Source organism: Danio rerio, chromosome 16 (assembly GCF_052040795.2).
Source record: "Danio rerio strain M-AB ecotype USA chromosome 16, GRCz13ab, whole genome shotgun sequence".
In the NCBI taxonomy this organism is placed as follows: domain Eukaryota; kingdom Metazoa; phylum Chordata; class Actinopteri; order Cypriniformes; family Danionidae; genus Danio; species Danio rerio.
In genome coordinates, this window is record NC_141036.1 from 15,945,927 (window position 1) to 15,961,112 (window position 15,186).

A 15,186-nucleotide genomic window follows, 5' to 3' on the forward strand; every position below is an offset into this window, starting at 1 on the left:
TGGGTTTTCTGGGTGTATTCTGCTGGGTATTTGACAGTAAGAGATATGTGTATGAACAAATAAGTAAAGAAAATTATCTGGTAGCATTGGTCCAGTGTGAAAGGCTGAAATTAGGTTATCGTCTATAATGTGTTTATATTAGTATATCTTCCCTTGAGAGGTTTCAGATTAGAGTTTGTATAGTGCTTTTATAAATACACTGCATTGTTCCAAGGTAGCTTTAGTGGAAATAGTAAAATAAAGAATATAAAAGGAAAACATAATCTTTTTACAGCACTATTACCTCCACAGTGATCAAGCCAAAGGCAGCAATGGCAGAGGAAAAACTCCCTGGGATGTTTAGACACATTATTTTTGTCTGTCTTTGATAGTCACTGTATTATATTATGTGATTTTGATCTACATGCATGAATTTGATCATACATGATATCAAAAATGCTGAAGTAGCTACTGATATGTATGATCGTAAAGAAAACTTTGAGGAAACATTATAAATGAGATATAATTGTTTCCCAGTACTCCACTTTCCTTTCAGTCAATGCATAATTGCACCAGCCCAATTGTCTCTCATTTTGCCATGTGTGGAAAAGCTTTTATGTTCGTTCAAAATAAATGCAAACAAATAACCATTTCTTTTTAGGAAAACATTTCTCATGTGTCATTATGTTTGATGATTTTGGTTACATGATTGATGCACTCTGATTTTAAGAGTGCATTGTGGGATTTTTTTGGGATGCAAACATTTGGGTGCCCCTGTAGAATTTTTGGATTGGCTCCCAGATCAGAGACCTGACTACTGAACAAGGGAACTGATCGAGATTCACTCAATGTTATTTTTGTCAGGACATTGCAAAGCATCTTTTGTCAAAATTCACTTCATAAGATACAATAACATTTGCATCTGAATCTAATAGTGACTATTTAGTTTAGGCCACAAGATTAGCACCAGTACCATGAGATCCCAATGCCAATCAATGTAGCTCTCTAAAGCAATATTTTTGGTGAAGAACCTTAACAAACTTTCCAACTACATTTTATGACTTAATATTAAATGATCCCATGAAATTATATTAAAGTTTTTTTAGATGCTACTATCATTAATATTGGTTTTTAGAATATCTATAAGCTAGTGTGCCCCAAAACAGTGACAAAATTTTGCATGAGACAATATAAAACTGATATATTTTATTATTGTGACCACATTCTACAGTTTCTCATCACATCAAAACCAATCAAAATCAATCTAATTTGCTTTTCATTTAATGCACTTGAGCTCAAGCACTCTCACTGGCAGAACTGTGATAAAACAAACACTACTGGCTCTTTTTTTAAAGAGGAGGGGCTACTCTATGCCCCACCTTCTCATCGAGTTTCAATTGAGATTAGGTCAAACATTGAATAAAATTGCATCTTTTAAAGCACTTTCACAGGAGCTTACAAGATGATGTCATTGTTGGTTCATTTGAAATCATGTAAACAGTTAGTCATGGTAACATATGTTGCTTTTCTGTTACCTGTTTCAGCTCCAAGGCTTCAACTTGATTTTTTAGTATGATAATAACACTCTAAAATGAAATTACTACTTAAATTTAAAGCTGCAAATGAATACAGCTCAGTTTGGGTTGTGTAGAGTGTATGAATAACTCATAGAATCATAATACAAATAAAATCAGCATTGAAAAAGATATATATATATTTGTCTTAGTCTATAATGAAAATATACAAAACAGCACAACTTTCCTTATCTGCTGTAATTTGAAGTCCTTACAGATCATTTTTAACAGCAGACTGCAAATGAAAAATTGTGTTTACTTTATAAAGAATTTCTTAATAAGATTATTTATCTATGGACATGTCAAATAAATACATGTGCAGGAGGCCAAGAGTAAATATATCCTCTCTGTGGACAGATTTAACACTTCATTTCATTATTTATTGTACTCAAGACCTGTGCTTTGATTACAATAATCTGTAATTCCATCACTTTTCATTTGCGCTGCAGTGAAACAATTTACATTGTGACAAACGAAAGGCAGAACCCTGTGGATCTCCATAATTCCACAGTAACTATCCTAGAACAATCAGAGATGTCTGATAGCGCACCGTCTAGTGTTTCATATATTTCTGGAGAAGCAAAAGCCATGGACATGATTTATATATAGTGCTATGGGAATAAAGCAGTGTTCATGATGTATGTTTGACTCACACAGCTCACCTGCAAGTGATTTGCTTCATCATCATGATTTAGCCTTGCATTTTAAAGTAATCCTAGGTAATCTCTGTCCCTCATGCATGATTATAGCTTTTGTGTACATTAAAAAGGAGTTCCAGTAACATAATTTAAAGGAAACCTGGTTATTAAAGTTTGAATGGCTAAATGCAAGTTAAATTATATATACATATATTGCGAAAATACTGTATGGTTAGCACTCTGTCAGCTATTGGCACTACCTGATGATATTTTTTAAAGAGCCCCTATTTTGCATTATCATATTTTAGTTTTGGGGGTCTCTAACAGGCTGATATGCATGCAAGGTCATAAAAAACACTTTCATTGTCTTATAATATGCATTTTTTTTTACCTAGGTATTCCGAAGACTCCTATATGATTCGTTCAGTGATTCTTTTGTTCCCTAATCCCCCTTTAGCACGAAGTTAATCTGCGCTGATTGGACCAATGACCCAGTCTGTTGAGTGGGTTCACCAGGAGACCGAGAGAAATGCCCACCAAGTCTATGAAGCAGCAGCCAGACAGTATGTAAGAGCCCAATGCACGAATGCAATAAAGCAATGCAGTTAAACACCAGCATGCTCTACTCTTAACCCTAACTGCAAGTGAAGAAGATTTCTATTCTCTCAGTGTGAAGTATTTTCTAAGTGTAAAGCAGTTAATTTTCTCTTCACAAAATGTATGTAGTGTTTGCAGCAAACATGCCAGCCTGTGTTAAAAATACAGTGATATGTCTGTGTAAGATGAGTATGCCTGCACAGGATCAACACTAGGAGAAGGCTGAGTGACTGATTGTGTAGAATAACTGAATATGTAAAGCACTGATTATTTATGTTAAATACTTGTATAAAGCTATATGTGTCAGAAGTTAGAATGAGTAACATTATCAAGTTATTATCCTATCATAACAATGTATGTAAACACTTAGTTCCTTTGCATAAGTTGCATCTATATTTTGCTGACATAGACCTGTAACATCTCTGCTGACATGAGCTAGTGGGCTGAGAGCCAAGAATAGCAGGACCCCTTAGACTAAAAACCTATTCAAAAATGGTCAAGAGTTAAAAAGAGACTTAGGGGTGTGTCAAATAATCCTGTATAAAAATTGTAACAAACACAGATACTTCAGAAGGTGTCCAGGAGAGACTTCAGAATGCTCTGGGGTCTGCCCTGCTCTTTCTCGGCTTTATTATGGAAAATAAAGTCTATTTTCTGATATTCAAAACCTGCGGTCTGATAATTTGTAATTGATGAGACGTCAAAATTTACGACAAATGGCGCCCGAACAGGGACTGGAAAGAGATAGACGGGTGACACTGGACATGCTGGGGCTTGGAGGAAAAACACAAATATGTGGCCACGATAAAAAACGGTAAGCAATTTTCGCTTATACGTTTGTGTTTTTTCTACCAAGGACCTGCTTGTAATGGTAAAAAGTCACTTGAACTGTTTCTCCAGCTATAACGAACTACAAGTAAAACTAAAAAAGTAAAAGTAAAGATATAAAAGAAAAACAATGGGGTTTTGAATACCAGAAGAAAATAACAATTTGCATGCAAATGATCTGTGTTTTCCTAAGAGGGCCTTGACGGATAGGATAAACGTTAACTAGTAACTGTTACTCATGTTTGGGAAATTTTTATTAATGAAGAATATGCATAGAGCATTTTTAAGTTTTAAGAGGAAGTTCTTAAAGTGTGGTGACAGTTAAGAGATTAAAACAGATTAATAAGGTATAGAGAGAAGCACGCAAAGACCTCGGAGTACCCATTCTGTTTTAATAATAATAAATATTATTATTCAGGAGGCTGGGGGAAAAAAGGCACAAATCCTGTGAAATGCTATTTTTACTGAAGAACAGTAAAGACGGGAGCAGAAGTAACAGGTCACTCAAGAGGAGTGTAGTGGAGAATTCTGTGCTTACCGCTCTAAGGTTAGAGGCTGCTCGGACAGGTCACTCAAGAGGAGTGAGGTGTATTTATGTAATTGTAAGTATTTGTGTATTTGTCTGTGTTGCTGGGGTGCTTAGAAGCCTTCACCTTTGATCTAGAGAGACTAGAATAGAGGTGAGGTTCAGGTTACACAGTGTAAGAGATGAGGTTAGGACGAGTGAGAAGTATGATTGTGTTTAGAAGTATGTTTGCAATAAGAGTGAGTTTAAAAGAATTATCGTTTTATATTATAATGTAAAAGAAGGACTGCATATGTTGTGTGATTAAGGAACACTAGAGAGTGATGCAGTTTAGGGAAGATATTGTGATACAGAGGAGGATTAAGCCTCATAAAATTAATTGAGATCATATTGCATTTAAAAGACACAGACTGAAAAGAAGAATATATAGTTAAACATTTTTATGAATAATCTCTGTGTGTTTGAAGTGTTTTTAAGTATAAAATAGGCAGAGAGGTGACTAAAATTCCTGACATGTCGACAGTCTGGAAGAAGGTCTGCTTCACGAGTGGTAAGAATCTGTCTATTTTAAGAACAAAAGTTTCACAGGACAGAGAGAAGCTAAAGAGTAAAGATATATTAAAAGGTATTAAATAAATAGAAATATAAAGTAATGTAATAAGATAAATGAAATAAGAAAATATACATGATAGAAAAAGATTTTATAAATAAAAAGTGTTAATAAAAATACAACTGGAAGTTAGACTAATAAATATTAAGAAATTTTTTAAAAATTTAAGCATAGAACTAACTACATATGGAGATAAATTGATATATTAATAAGGAAATAAATTTACTAAATCAGTATGAATCAAAAATAGATAAGTCAATAATTTGAGTAAAGAAAAAACTAGAGAAGAGGAAAAATTTAATGAATATTGATTAATGGAAGAGTTAATGATCAAATGTTTAAGGAAAACAAGTTTAAAGAAAAGAAGCATAGGAAAATGGAGAAAAAAGAAGTCCAAACTTTGTTTAATAGAATAAAAAGAAGGAAAATTAAGAACAAAAGTGTAGCTACCCATTCTTGTATCAAATCAGACTCCTGTTAATTTGAGAGAAATTATTATCATGCAAATTTTTAAGTAAGAAAAAGTGTTATAAGGTAATTTCAATGTGAAACTTTAAATATTGAATGATATATTATGATGAATGTTAAATAATTTAGGTTTAAGTTTTAATAGGTTTAATCATAAAAGTCCTTAAACATTGAAGGATAAATTACAATGCAGCAGATTGACTAAAGAAAAAGAGAAAAAGCTTTTGATAAGGCAATAAATAATTTGGAGAATAAATAAGAATGGAATTAAGTATTTAAATTAAAATTAAGTAAAGGAAATATCTTAACATAATCTTATTGTGAATGGCCTAAATCAAGATTGGATATTGAAAACTGGAAAGAGATTCAAATTTAGAAAAATGATTTACAGTTAAAGGGAAGATTGAAATAACAATTGAAATAAATTCATAAGATATGGTAAGGTCAAAAAGTAATACTTCTAAATTACTATAAAACAAATTGAAAGAGAAAAGTGTTTAAGAAAACGATATTGTTTCACATGAAAACATATGTGAAGAATTATTAGAAGAAAATATTAAGGAATAATAGTTAAAACAGAGCAAAAAGGAACCTACAAAACATACCATAAGTTTAAGTCAGCTAACAAAAAAGTGCATCAAAATTGTATGAGCAACTAGGTTGAGGGGAATGCCCTAGGAAATAATTCTGAGCCAAAAGAAAATAACTCAAAGACAAAAAAGGAATTAATATATAGATCAGAAAATAAATTAGTAAAGGAAAGAAGTGTCAAATTCCAACTAAGTGATTGTCATTACAGGACTGAGATGCAGATAAAATCAGCCAGCACAGTGAGGGTTAAAATAGATCTCATGCAGATCTGCCCAGAAAGAAAACCACGAGTTGCTGAAATAAGTATAAAATTCTATTGAAAAGTGTAAAAATAAGAGCATTAATAGAAACATCTAGATACTGTAATATACAATCTGTCCTAGACATTTCTATTTAAATTTAAAGTAGTAATAAATGTATAAATAACTAATAATTTTTGATGGAATTTAAAGGCAATAATTACATTATGACAAAACAAGATTATGTTTAGGTTATGATTTAAGAAAATCAATAAGAAAAGATTTTCCAGCTGAAGTTCATATTGTATGTGACGATATGTTCTTTTGGATGGTAAATATATTAAGTGCTTAGTTTCTATTGAGTTTATTTTAGGTAACTACCAGAGGAGGGTAGAAACTAGTTGGTACTTGTGTAGCTTGGTGAATAGCATATACTGTATACACCAGAATGCATAAAGGGTTATAATAAGGGTGAAGATCATAGTATGGACACTGTCACAATATGTGGATGATTGAATTATCTACAGCTTCACAGAGCTCTAGTTCAATTAAAAGACTTGAGTGGAGACCATTGCTCCAAACAGTGAGATATGATGACTGTTTTTGGTGTTGACTGGATGAAGAATTATTCAGCGAAGAAGCACTGTTAAGAAACTATGATGAGTAGATGATTGGAGTAATACTAGAAGCAAATTATGAAGCAGGAACAGTTATTACGTCTGTGACAAGTTAAGTATTTCCTAAATTTTGAAATGCCTTCAGAAATAAATTCATAAAGGGTTGCATTCATAAAGTAATTAAAATTAAAGTTAATAAGTGATCAATAAATAAAATCATCTAAAGGAGTATGAAAACTTATGAATAAAGCAAAAGAGAGAATAATTGTATTATGCTCAATTACCAGAAATGGCTGAAAGAGATGAAGATGATCCATCAAGACCAACGCTCAATGAAATATGTGAAAATAATAAACTTAATGGGATTAATTTGCTAACAAGTGCATTGGTGAATGATGGCATGAAAACTAATGGAAACAAGCATCTAACACTGCATCGCATGAACTGCTATTGGGTCGACCCTTGAAAGAAACCTTGCAAGAAACCACATGACCCTTGCAAGAAACCACATAAAACTTTGCATAAAACCTTGCATATAATCTCACCTATAACCTTGCACATAACCTCTTGGAATGGTTTGAAAAGATGTCTAATACAGTAGGGACTTTAATGAAGAAACAAATAATTGCCATGTGCAAAGCGATATCTGTGCAGGAAACCAGAAAGGAGCCATGTGAGAGAGCAGTGATACAAGGTCCAATTGGTCTAGGTGATTGAGTCTATCTGAGGATGCTCTGGAGAGCTCAGGAGGAAAGGACCATATCTGGATGAGGGCAAATCCAACAGCTGCCAAAGTGGATGCCATTGATGAGGTACCAATGCCTCAATGAAGCGAAAGGAAACAACTCCAGCAAGGAAAAGCTGACCGGAAACAGAGGAGCCTGAATATTCCAAAGCTATAAGCTACTAAGTGCAATGTGTGGAAGCAAGAGTTTATCAGAGCAAAGAAAAGAGTGATTCTGATAATGTGCCTGAGTACCACATACAGAAGTGTCACAAATCAAGGGATGATGAATGGACAACTGCAGATTTCAGAACTCAGACTCTCAACCACACATCTCCATCAACATCTTTTCAAAGTTTAATGAAGATGCTGATAGCTTACAAGAAGAGAAACAAGGATGAGCAAAGATCAAGATCAACATTTGATGCTTTTTACGTTTGCATATTGATTTTGTTTGCATATTGCTTTCATGGTACCTATAGATAATATCACTTCAGTATATTCTACATGAGTGTGAAAACTAGCAGCTAGCACTGAACCAACTGAATACTTATGCTCAAAACATTGTTGTCTTTGATGTGTTAAGAGAAAAACAGAGTACAGTCTTTTACTTCCTTCAAATCAAAAGAGAAAGGGGAGATGTTTAGCTGGACTTCTGTCAAAGTACGGTGGCATAATCTAGTCAATTGATAACAGCTATGTGGCTAATATCAGTCACTAGATAGAGGTAATTAAGAGAACTGGATTATGAAATTGTACTTTGGGGTTAAAAGACAATAATATTAAGACCAAAGTCTTAAGAGGAGGGATTGAAGAAGATTTCTATTCTCTCAGTGTGAAGTATTTTCTAAGTGTAAAGCAGTTAATTTTCTCTTCACAAAATGTATGTAGTGTTTGCAGCAAACATGCCAGCCTGTGTTAAAAATACAGTGATATGTCTGTGTAAGATGAGTATGTCAGGAATGGGACTGGAAGGACACAAATGCAGGTTCAAATTAAAGATTTTAATGAACAGCAAAGACTGTAGTCAGGGCCACAAAATAACAGCCAAAAAATAACACAAAAATCCAAAAAGATCAAATAAATAGTCTTTAGGACCTCCTCCGTTACCGGGTTTGAAAAGAGAAAAATAAAAATTTCCGAGGGTCAAAAAACAGAGTCTCTCGGCCAGTGGCGCGCTGCACACAAGGAGAAAAAACAACAAAAAGGCCGGGGTTAAGACAGCAAAAATATAATGAGAAAAGAATGTCCTTACAAACTCCTCCGGTAGAGGGCGCACTATGGCCCGGCTGTTTTAGATGTGACCGACGAGAGCGAGCGAGGGAGAGGGGAAGTCGGACGGCAGGTGATGTCGGAGAACTCAGTGCGGAGGGGATGACGGTGCCTGAGAACAGAGGGATATGAGCCAAAATGGAACACACACAAGAAGGACAGAGCGCTAGAAGTAAGATGACGGCCAGGCGAGACACAACTGGAAGGGATAACACCAACCAACACGACAGGACTGGAGAGACAACTCGGAAGACTGTTACACGGACTGACACACAACGATCTGACACAGGATGACACACGAGAGGGAACTAAATAGGGGAAGGAGCATAACTGAATCCAGGTGAGATTAATTAAATCATGATAATAGTAAAATAAGGTAACAAGGGGGAGGGAGGAATATTACGTTGAGCACAAGGTGACAGACCAAAACAAAACATCCACGCGTGCTAATGACATGACAACATAAACAAAGGCGGCGTGATCAAACCAGGGGTGTGACAGTACCCCCCCCCCCCTACGGGCGCCACCAGGCGCTGCAGGGAGAGGCTTACCTCGTCGCCGATGGAAATCCTCGACCAGCGCCTGATCAAGTATGTCCCGGGCTGGGACCCAACTCCTCTCCTCTGGACCATAGCCCTCCCAGTCCACTAGATACTGGAAACCCCTGCCCCTGGGTCTAACATCAAGCAACCTTCGTACTGTGTAGGCTGGTAAGCCGTCCACTAGTTGGGGGGGAGGGGGGGAAGGGGCAGAAGGGACAAGGGGGGAATACATCACAGGTTTAACCCTAGATACATGAAAAATAGGGTGTACCCGACCAAGCTTGGGGGGAAGCTTGAGCCTTACCACCACCGGACTCAAGACTTTAGTGATTTGATATGGACCAATGAACCTGGGGGCCAGCTTGCGTGAAGGCACTCTGAGAGGCAGGTCCTTGGTGGAGAGCCATACTCTTTGACCACAAATGTAATGAGGGGCAGGAGTCCGGTGTTGGTCGGCCGCTGCTTTGGTTCGTCTGCCAACTCGGACCAAGGCCTCCCTAGCTTTCCTCCAGGTGCGTCGACACCGCCGAACGAAAGCTAGGGCAGACGGAACGGCAGCTTCAGGTTCCTGTGAGGGAAACAAAGGGGGTTGGAATCCAATTGAACACTCAAATGGGGACAAACCTGTAGCTGATGACGGAAGAGAGTTGTGAGCGTACTCGACCCACGACAGTTGTTGGCACCAGGAGCTAGGATTGTGGGACGCCAGGCAGCGGAGAGTTCGTTCCAAATCCTGGTTGGCTCGTTCAGACTGCCCGTTGGTCTGAGGATGGAATCCTGATGACAGACTCGTAGAAGCCCCGATCTGTCGACAGAACTCCTTCCAAAAGCGGGAGACAAACTGGGGACCCCTGTCAGAAACCACATTAACCGGAAGACCATGAATCCGGAATACGTGATCAATCACCACTTGCGCAGTCTCCTTGGCTGAAGGAAGTTTGGGGAGGGGAATGAAATGGACTGATTTAGAGAAACGGTCCACCACCGTGAGAATGACGGTGTTTCCTTTAGATTCTGGGAGACCAGTGACAAAATCAAGGGCCACGTGTGACCATGGGCGGGACGGGATGGGTAGGGGGCGAAGCAGACCAACGGGAGGTGCATTAGAAGTCTTGTTCTGGGCACAAACAGAACAAGCCGCCACAAACTGCCTGACGTCCTTGGCCATGGATGGCCACCAGAATCGTTGGTGAATCAAAGCCAGCGATCTCCGCACTCCTGGGTGACAGGCTAGCCTGGACGAGTGTCCCCACTGGATGACCTCTGAGCGAAGTCTGGTTGGAACAAACAGACGGCCCGCTGGGACCCTCCCTGGAACTGAGATCTTTTGTATGGCCTTCTCCACCCGTCTCTCAATGTCCCAGGAGATAGACCCCACCACCATTTCTTTTGGTAAAATGGCATCAACCGATTTCTCCTTTCCTGGGACCTCAAAGAGACGGGAGAGGGCATCGGGCTTGACATTCTTGGTTCCAGGTCTGAATGATAGGGTAAATTTAAAGCGGTCAAAGAAGAGGGCCCAGCGAGCCTGTCGAGGGGTCAGCCTCCTGGCCGAACGGATATATTCGAGATTCTTGTGATCCGTCCAGACCAGGAAAGGTTGGGCTGCCCCTTCTAGCCAGTGACGCCACTCCCCCAGAGCCAGCCTGACTGCCGATAATTCTCGGTTCCCTACGTCATAATTCCGTTCCGAAGGGTTTAGGCGGTGGGAAAAGAAGGCACACGGATGTACTTTCCCGTCCAGGCAAGACCTCTGAGATAGAACTGCGCCTACCCCGACATCAGATGCATCCACCTCAACAATAAATTGTTGTTCAGGATCTGGAATGGACAAAACAGGAGCAGAGACAAAACGGGACTTCAATTCATCAAAGGCCTCCTGTGCATCACTATTCCACTTGAACCATACCTTGGGAGAGGTGAGTGCTGTTAAAGGTGCAGCAATCTGGCCAAAGTTCCTGATGAATCGCCGGTAAAAGTTTGCAAAGCCCAGGAACCGCTGCAGAGCTTTGCGAGAGTCAGGGGTTGGCCACTCGGCAACAGCCCTTATCTTACAGGGATCTGCCTGGATCTCTCCCGCTGAGATGATGAACCCCAGAAACGGAATTGACTGGGCATGGAAAACGCACTTCTCCGCCTTGACATAAAGTTGGTTCTCCAACAACCGTTGTGGCACCTGGCGTACGTGTTGAATATGTATCTGCAGGCACGGGGAAAAGATCAAAATATCATCGAGATACACAAAGACAAAACGATTAACCATGTCTCTCAACACATCATTAACCAGGGCCTGAAAGACAGCCGGGGCGTTGGTCAGACCGAACGGTAAGACCCGGTATTCAAAGTGTCCCGTAGGGGTGTTAAAGGCTGTCTTCCACTCATCCCCCTCACGTATGCGGACAAGATGGTAGGCATTCCTGAGGTCAAGTTTGGTGAAAACCTTGGCTCCCTGCAACAGCTCAAAAGCAGACGACATGAGAGGTAGGGGGTACCTGTTTTTAACGGTAATGTCGTTGAGCCCTCGATAATCAATGCATGGACGCAGGGAGCCATCCTTCTTCTTAACAAAGAAGAATCCAGCACCTGCAGGAGACGAGGAGGGTCGGATGAGACCGGTTTTAAGGGATTCATTAATGTACCTGTCCATAGCCTCTCTCTCTGGACCAGAAAGGGAAAACAAGTGTCCCTTAGGCGGAGAAGTGCCTGGGAGGAGCTCGATGGCACAATCGTATGGTCTGTGAGGAGGCAAGGAAGTGGCCCGGGACTTGTTAAACACCTGGCGCAGGCCGTGGTACTCCACCGGGACCCCAGTCAGATCAGCAGCCTCTGCCTGTAACACAGAGGACACAGAAACAGGAAAAGGGGCACTGCCCAGACAAGAAGACAAACAATACTGGCTCCAAGATAAAATGGCATTACCAGACCAATCAACATGAGGACCATGCTTTACTAACCACGGGTGCCCCAACACTATGGAGGCACTCGGGGAATCCAGAAGCAACAGAATGGTCACCTCGTGATGATTGCCTGAAACAGTCAGGTTAATAGGAGGGGTAGAATGGGAAACAGTGGTTATAAGGGAGCCGTTGAGGGAGCGAGCAGGGATAGGATCAGGAAGAGGGATAGCAGGAATTCCCCACAAAGCAGCTAGGGAGGAGTCCATAAAATTTCCTTCAGCCCCCGAGTCAACCAGGGCTGAACAAGAATTAGAGGAATCACTGAAGTGTACAGAAACAGGAAGAAGAGTGCGGGAGGAAGAGTGTAGGAAAGGGGTAGTGCTCACCAGTATCCCCCTCTTCACTGGTGAGGCTTGACGTTTGAGTGGGCAGGCTACAGCAAAATGTCCAGGCTTCCCACAGTAAAGGCAGAGTCCCTGGACGAAGCGTTGCTGTCTCTGTAGTGGGGTAAGACGAAGACGCCCTACTTGCATGGGCTCCGGATCCATTGGAGCAGAACCAGATGCTTCTGCAGCCAAGACTGGACGGGAATCCTCCACTCTCCATGGGGGGCGAACCGTTAGACGCTGACGACGACGATGGAGACGTCCCTCAATCCGCAGGGCCATGTTAACTAGGTCATCAAGGTCCTGGGGAAGATCCTGTGTGGCCAGCTCGTCCTGAATGTCATCCTGTAACCCGGCGCGGAACATAGACCTGCACGCGCCCTCGTTCCAGTCACAGGAGGCCGCCAGAGTCTTGAAGGCGATGGCATATTCAGTAACGGATTGTCCTGCCTGGCGTAGGCGTGCCAGCTGGTCCGCTGCTTCCTGGCCCCGGACTGATCGGTCAAATAATCTCACCATTTCTTGGCGAAAGTCTTCAAACGAAGCACAGCAAGGGGCTCTAGTCTCCCACACTGACGTTCCCCAGTCGCGAGCTTTACCGGTGAGGAGGGTCAATACAAACGCCACTTTAGATTCCTCAGATGCATAAGTGCGTGGTTGTAAGGTGAAAACCACTGCACACTGAGACAAGAAGGCTCTACAGGAATTAAGGTCTCCGTTGTAGGGTGGAGGGTTGTTGCAATGGGGCTCCGGATCATGATGACGGAGAGGACCCCCCTGGGCTGCCTCATGCTGTAGGTCCTGGACGAGTGCAGTTAGCTCTGCCACTTGATTGGCCAGGAATTCCACCTCCCTGGTGGTGTTGGTTAATCTAGCCTCATGCTGGCCTAAGAGTGCACCTTGCTGGGTGACTGCAGTTCTGACCGTGTCTGAACCCGCTGCGTCCATTCTCTGGTCAGATCGTACTGTCAGGAATGGGACTGGAAGGACACAAATGCAGGTTCAAATTAAAGATTTTAATGAACAGCAAAGACTGTAGTCAGGGCCACAAAATAACAGCCAAAAAATAACACAAAAATCCAAAAAGATCAAATAAATAGTCTTTAGGACCTCCTCCGTTACCGGGTTTGAAAAGAGAAAAATAAAAATTTCCGAGGGTCAGAGTCTCTCGGCCAGTGGCGCGCTGCACACAAGGAGAAAAAACAACAAAAAGGCCACACAACGCCGCACAACGATCTGACACAGGATGACACACGAGAGGGAACTAAATAGGGGAAGGAGCATAACTGAATCCAGGTGAGATTAATTAAATCATGATAATAGTAAAATAAGGTAACAAGGGGGAGGGAGGAATATTACGTTGAGCACAAGGTGACAGACCAAAACAAAACATCCACGCGTGCTAATGACATGACAACATAAACAAAGGCGGCGTGATCAAACCAGGGGTGTGACAGAGTATGCCTGTACAGGATCAACACTAGGAGAAGGCTGAATGACTGATTGTGTAGAATAACTGAATATGTAAAGCACTGATTATATATGTTAAATACTTGTATGAAGCTATATGTGTCAGAAGTTAGAATGAGTAACATTATCAAGTTATTATCCTATCATAACAATGTATGTAAACACTTAGTTCCTTTGCATAAGTTGCATCTATACTTTGCTGACATAGACCTGTAACATCTCTGCTGACATGAGCTAGTGGGCTGAGAGCCAAGAATAGCAGGACCCCTTAGACTAAAAACCTATTCAAAAATGGTCAAGAGTTAAAAAGAGACTTAGGGGTGTGTCAAATAATCCTGTATAAAAATTGTAACAAACACAGATACTTCAGAAGGTGTCCAGGAGAAACTTCAGAATGCTCTGGGGTCTGCCCTGCTCTTTCTCGGCTTTATTATGGAGAATAAAGTCTATTTTCTGATATTCAAAACCTCCGGTCTGATAATTTGTAATTGATGAGACGTCAAAATTTACGACACAAGTAATAACAACGACACACATTCAGTTATAATCCACATACTCGCAAAAGTTTAAGTAATTTGAAAATTGTCTGCGCCCGGCTTTTCTCATAGCAACAAACAGCAGGAGATCTCGAGCACAAAACACATTTAAAGTGGTAAAGGAAGAAGCATGCGTCGCATTTTCAACGTGATTTTGGACACAATATGTGAATAGCCCTATCATACTTGTCAACATTGGGATGAAAATAAGGGATCTGCCCACATTAATAAAAGATACCCCATCCCCTTCCCCAAAAAAGTAACTCCCCAAATGACTACTTTATGTTCCTCTGTTTCATTGTAAATAATCAGTTAAACGGTCAGTAATATGTTTAAAGACATGAGGAGTGTGTTCTACAGGTGATTTGTCAAACCTGCTCACGTGAATGATGCACACTCATGCATCATACCATTATGTGGTGCTTTGTTTGCATGCTTTACTAAAAAGATAGGTCTTTAATCTTATTTTGAACTGAGAGAGTGTGTATCAGGAAGGCTATTCCAGAGTTTAGGAGCCATAATTAAGAAAGCTTGACCTCCCTTAGTAGACTTGCTATTCTAGGTACTACCATTGGAATTGAACTTGAGCGGTTGATGATTACACAAGAACACACATACGCAAGATCATTTACCAAAACATTGAAAAACTGGTTGTTTCTCAACATATGTTTCAAGAGTTCACACTTAGCTGA

The 15,186-nt window shown here is 40.4% G+C and overlaps 1 long non-coding RNA gene across 1 annotated transcript; it reads left to right on the top strand.

Annotated features, from left to right (window-relative positions):
• The first annotated feature begins 5,618 nt into the window (after positions 1-5,618).
• On the top strand, positions 5,619-14,424 carry LOC147840215 (uncharacterized). Its single transcript, XR_015511189.1, has 2 exons — positions 5,619-8,342; positions 13,946-14,424. It is a non-coding gene; the product is annotated as an uncharacterized LOC147840215 (long non-coding RNA).
• The last annotated feature ends 762 nt before the right edge of the window (positions 14,425-15,186 follow it).